This window comes from Syngnathus floridae, chromosome 1, assembly GCF_059516105.1.
Source record: "Syngnathus floridae isolate MCC-2025c chromosome 1, RoL_Sflo_1.0, whole genome shotgun sequence".
NCBI classification, from domain to species: Eukaryota; Metazoa; Chordata; class Actinopteri; order Syngnathiformes; family Syngnathidae; genus Syngnathus; species Syngnathus floridae.
The window spans coordinates 2,337,674-2,343,839 of NC_142413.1; the positions used below are offsets into that span (position 1 = coordinate 2,337,674).

The following is a 6,166-nucleotide window of genomic DNA, read 5'->3' on the forward strand; positions in this document are numbered from 1 at the left end:
CCCAGGCCAGCTGAGAGACATAGTCTAGAAATTCTGTCCGTAAAAATGATGAACAGAATCGGTGACAAAGGGCGGAGATTTACCATGGATTGAATTTCAGCATTGGGGAGGTTTTGGCAAACGTCCGGGAGGTGGTCAACGCGATTGGGTGAATTTGATGGGGCAACTTTTTTTTTTTCCTCTACTTACTCGATTTATTATATGATTTACAACTGATTCTCTGATTGAACTTTAGCATTGGAGATGTTGGCAAACGTTTCGTTTGGACGCTCTGGAAGGTGGTCAACGCGACTGGGTGAATTTGATGGGGCAACTTAGCATTTGATTTCATCGCATTGCAAGCGGTTGGCTGAATTTGGTGGTGCGACTTTGCATTGGTGTCGTGTACCGACTCGAAACCACAATAAAGTCTTCATCCCAGTTTGTGTTGTTTCTCGAGGAATCGCGCGCGTGCGGCGCCGCCATCTGGTGGAACAATGCACTGCGGCACCTCGTCACACGATCGATTGAGACGACGAGCAGAGCTCGAATGGCCCGTCGCGATGGGTGAAACTCTCTTGCGTGCACTTTTCAATCTAATGGAAGGGACTTTTTTTTCTTTGTGGCCAAAAGACAGGTGGGATTTACATCGACACTTTCTTGCATGCACTTCTCAATCAAATTGAAGAGACTTTTTTTTTTCTTTTTTGCCAAACGACAGGTGGGATTTTTCCATCGACGTATGTTTCAGCCACTCACACCGTTTCAGAGGTCAGGACTTGGTGTGGGTTGAGAAGCTTGCGGAAGGCGCACAGAAGCTCTTGGCCCTTCTGGCCGCCGCTCGTAGCGTTGACAAACACCAGCAGGGGGCGCAAGTCCTCACTCAGCTGGCTGAGCTGCAGTGGCACTTCAACAGCATCCCATAAGTGACGTTTTGTTGCATTGGCTTTTGTTTTTGTTTTGTTTTGTTTTGGGGGTTTTTGGCACTGGCACTGCTCTGGTCTGCCCAACGCATTTCCCCGCCCACACCCCCGGACGATTGGCTAGAGTATTTATTTCGCCGGGTTTTCTTTGTACTTTTGGAAGCATGCGGGCGGCTGATGAACGTCATGGACCAACACAGTAACTGAATCGTTCTTCTTTTTTTTTGCGCATCTTAAACACAATGGCTGTAAATGTAAAAACATCTTTTTATCATTACGATCAATCAATCAAGAGCAAATAATACATTCTCAAAATAGACGTTGGCTCCATCCCTGACTTCAATGCTCACAAATTACACATCGCGAGATTGTTCGGTTATCAAAATAATGGTCGTCTCCGTGCCTGACGTCAAGGTTCTCACCGGACCGACACGGCTCAGGTGTCGCGTCACTGTAATTCCCGTTTTGGCCACTAGAGGTCCCCCCACTATACTCAAAATTGGTGATGAGATCAGCTCTGGTGTCAAAAAGAAATTAGGAATTTAATTTCAAATTGGAGCAAAAACTAATACGGGTGAAGATATTGTGATTTACCACCCGCTTAAAAAAAACAATTAAAACGGATAAAATACATCTTAAAAGTATATCAAATAAATAAAATATGTCATTATAAAACAAAAATTACAGAAAAAAACAAAACAAATCCCAACTATTGCCACGAGATGTCCCAATTAGTTACTGGGTGTGCAGAGTTCCCAACCTCTTTTGGCTTGAGTCTTTACTTGCAAAGAGAAGGTCCTTCAGACTGCTGCAGCCACAACTAAAATACTTTTGCACCACCGCAGGAAAGAGGGACGCTCAAGCACTGGAGAAAAAAAAAAAAAAAAAAGGCTGCACGGGTTTAAATTGATTGTGTGTTTTGTTTTAACAATTGAACCTCTCTCCCTGAAGTTCTTGAAAATGCAATAGGTGCAAACGTACTCAGTGCTCAAAACATCCTTGTTAGGCCCTTTTTGTGCGAAGCAATGCTGGCTGGCTGGCTGGCTGGCTGGCTGGCTGGCTGGCTGGCTGCGTGTGTTTCATTGCAGGTCACCACGGCTGACAGATGGGGAACGCTAGCGGAGGGCACCGTCTTCCTCTTAAAGTGTCCAGTCACTCAAACATGACACCTTGATCTCCAGCCTCGTTGTCATCAACACCCACACCAATTTGCGACACCTGTTTGCCATTGACCTTCTGACCTTTTGCGGCGGGGCTGAAATGCAGTGGTATTTGTCTTATTGTTGTTGTGAGTTCATTTTAAAGGCCAATCAAGGACTTTGCAACGAAGCAGCAGCTGAGCTGGGCACTCCTCATTCCATTCTGGCAGAAAAAGAAGAAAAAAAAAATTCTAATCTATTCAAGAAACGTCTGTTCCCAAATTGGCATTTGTTTTGTCCCTGGTGGCAATGTAGCTCTGCTATTTGCTTGTTGCCAACCGATGCCATCCTGCAGGTGCCACGTAAAAGTGAGCCGGGCGCTCATTTCGGTGTTCCCGTGAATGAGTGAGTGTGTGTCATTGAAAATAACAATTGTGGAATCACAGAGAGTAAAATTCGAATTGAGGAAGGTTCAGGAAGGCAAGGAGGCGCTGCATCATTGAATGACCTTGAATGAGACCAAGACAACCTGAGAGTGCTGGAAATAGAAACATTTGTTACCAGCAGCAGCCTGTCTGAAATATGTCGGGAACAAATTCAGGCTCCAAGATAAGGAAGGTGGCGGAGAAAAGAAAACGAAACCTAACTCTCTCTCACACACACGCACGCACGCACGCACACACACGCACATAGACACACAGTCGGACGGTCATTTAGGTGCTCTCGTGAATGAGTGAGTGCATGTCACTGAAAAGGACAATGGTGGAATCACAGAGAGTAAAATTCCAATTAATGAAGATTCAGGACAGCAAGGAAACGGTGCACCAGTGTTAAATGAAAACTAAGAGGGCCTGAGCATCATATGCTGGAAACAAGGGTGGAGGCAGAGAAAAGAAAGCGAAACCTAACTCACAGGCACACCGATACATATCAAGGAACTGTTTGCTCCCAAATTGATACTTGTCTTGAGCCTGGTGGCAAAGTACCGTATTGGCCCGAATATGAGACAACCCCGCTTATAAGACGACCCCGTCTTTTTCAAAACTCAAGTTTGAAAAAAGACTTTGTCTAGACCCCGAATGTAAGACGACCCCATCCCCCCCCCTTTATCAGTTTTATTTCAATGAAAAAGTCCTCGTCTTATATTCGGGCCAATACGGTACCCCTATTGAGGGGGGGGAGGGGTACCGGTGTGTTCGGCCATCCGCGGACGAGCGGGGGGTGCTACCGGTATGTTTGGCCATCCGCGGACAAAGGGGGGGGGAGGGTGCTACCGGTGTATTCGGCCATCTGCGGACAAAGCGGGGTGCTACCGATGTATTTGGCCATCCGCGGACGAGGGTGGGGGGGTTCTACCGATGTATTCGGCCATCCGCGGACAGGGTCGGGGGGGTGGTTGCTACCGGTGTGTTCGGCCATCCGCGGACTGGGGGGCGTGGCGGGGGCGGGGCAATGACATACCAGCTCTGCCGAACCCCTGGAGCCGACTCACCGAACCCCTGGGGTTCGATCGAACCCAGGTTCAGAAGCACTGGCATAAAGCCTGACATGTGGGGAACGCAGAAAAAGTGACAATCCAACAAATTAGAAATGTCCGTGTGTGTGTGGGGGGGGGGGGATCAGTGACGTGCGGTGAGGGTTGGGGTTGGTGAGGCACAAACGTACTGTATGACGCGAAGGCACTGACTCACAAGTCAGATTTACAAGCGTACATGGTTGTTATCCCATTCTTGATTAAATCTAATATTTTAAACACACCACTGTACTTTTAAACACACCACTGCCGTATTCTTACCTTTACTTGTAAATGAAGTCTTTTTTAGAGTACCACTCCTTTTGAAACGAATGTGTTGTAGTCCGTCCCGGGAGGAACGTAGTTTGAATTAATCCTCGCAAATCTGGCGTTGGTCTTCCAGATTTGGTTTTAAGATTTCTTGCTTTGACTGACAGTCAAGTTTTGAAAACGGTCTTATCTTCGAGATTCTATCCTCCGATTTCAGGCAAAATAAAGCCAAATAGCAACGCGTTAGCACCGAATGTTGTTGTGTGTTCTTCTTCTCTTTTCTTTTTCTTCTTAATTTACTCTCGCATTTACTCGTGTGGTGGCTCACTATCGCCCCATTTTTGAGGCAAAAGTATTGGCTGCCTCAAGGCACGCGCCTTTTCCCGCTGACTGCAAGCACGCGCCGTTTGCACGCGCTCACCACGGCGTGCGTGTGAGTGGTGCACACGCTCACACGCACGCCCTGAGAGGCACTACCTGTCACTGCCTCAGCCTCCCGTTGTTATTTGAACAAGAAATACAGCTATTTTGACGATGGAAATGATCCAAATGTATAGGAAACACACCAAAATTGCATTAAAAGCATAGACCACAGGACAGCTATCGTATTATGTTTTATTATGTTATTCATTTTTGAACAACTTATGGTGACAGCTGAGGAAACCATGTTGAGCCCTTTACCGCCCCTGGTGGCAAGTTGAGGCACTGAGTGCACGTGCCTGGGGGGGGATCCTGAGACACCCCCAATGGCATGCTGGCTAATCGGGAGAGTCGAGGGCCGCTCCCATGTGGGGCCGGTGGGGGCCATCATTTTATCGGCTACAAATTAATTACATTTTAATCTATCTTTTAATTCAATGCATTTTCAATTTCACCATCTTAGGAACTACAACACCCATTTTGCATCGCAGTTCTCTTCCCGGTGTCTCAAGTTGGGCGATGCCACCCACCCCCAGCACTCACTGAAATCGGTAGAGTCCAAGGTAGCTTGTGCGTCTGGATGACGCGAGTTGAAGGGAAGGCGGTGGGGCCGGCCCATCATTTATGGGCTACGACCCAATTCCGTTGAATCAATGTTTGTTTGTTTTTTAAATCCAACAAAATCCACCACACAATGTCATAGAACACCTTTTTTGCATCAAAGTTCTCTTTCCCGTGCCTAGCGTTGGGGTATACCATTGCATGTTCAACCGCCCGCCCCCGCACTCATTGACGTTGGTAGAGTCGAATTGAGCTTCATGACCGGATGACACTAGGCGTACCAAAGAGGTGGAGCCAGTGAATTAGACGACGGACGGACGGACGGACGGACGGGAAAAAGCGGATAAAGCTGGAATACAAAAACGAAAGGCTTTATGCTGCCAAGTGTGCCGAGCTCACAAATATGTTTTCAAGAAGACCAACCGCAGAGGAGGCTTAGTTAGGGGCTTAGGGTACCACACGGGCTACTTCGTAGGCTACTATCAGTCTTGGATGCTCTCCTAGCTATTCACCGTGCATTTTAGAAGATAAATACACTGTTTATCATGGAAAATAATAGGAATGTTTGGGAATATTTGTCATTTTTCACACGTCCTGAGTGTTCTTAGTCACCTAAATGTTGAACAGAGGCTGTGATGTACCAAAGTCAAATTCCTTGTTTGGCACGCTCAATCGTGGCGAATAAAAAAATCTTGAACATAAAACATAATTCAACTGCTACAGTAGCCTATTTATTATATATTTTAATGATGTATCATCTTTTTTTTATTTTCTGTCATAGTCACCCAGGGTCAGCGCTTAAATATAATGGAGTCAAGTGACGCGGCGGCGGTATTCCACTATTCTGTGCGCCTGCCATTGGGCCGGTTGGATTTGAAACTCCCGGGCTGAAAAATGGTCCCCGCACGCCACTGGACACCGCCTTGGTTAAAAACCGCCGGTACCTTTTCGGAAGCCATCCTTCCTGCTCCGCGACAACCTGCTCATTTGCCTTTTTTCCCAAGCAATCCCCCCCTGATGTGATGAGAAAATGTCGGCTGATTGAGTGAGCCAATGTTTTCGACGTTGTCAAGAGCTGATGCCATTTTGACTGATGTCGAGTAAAAAACACAAAATACTTTTACACATGACTTGGCTTCACTTTAAAACGTAGGTTGAAGTGACCCCAAAGGTTGTCCCCCTTTTTCGCTTGCGTCCCCTCTTTCCCATAGCGAATAAAATCAAAGTGGTGTCCAAAGTCTGGACAAAGGTGGCCAAATTGATATCGCGTTCCAGACGTGCACACGTCTCCGCGGGAACGCGCTCTTCCAAGGTGCGTTACTCGCGAAGGTGGGGGCCGAGCAGCAGCCGCAGCCGCAGCA

At 47.1% G+C, this 6,166-nt stretch overlaps 1 long non-coding RNA gene across 1 annotated transcript; it reads right to left on the reverse strand.

Moving 5' to 3' along the window:
* Positions 1-1,153: 1,153 nt before the first annotated feature.
* On the reverse strand, positions 1,154-4,111 carry LOC148403279 (uncharacterized). Its single transcript, XR_015861751.1, has 2 exons — positions 3,837-4,111; positions 1,154-2,264 (listed from the first exon to the last, which is right to left on the reverse strand). It is a non-coding gene; the product is annotated as an uncharacterized LOC148403279 (long non-coding RNA).
* Positions 4,112-6,166: the final 2,055 nt, after the last annotated feature.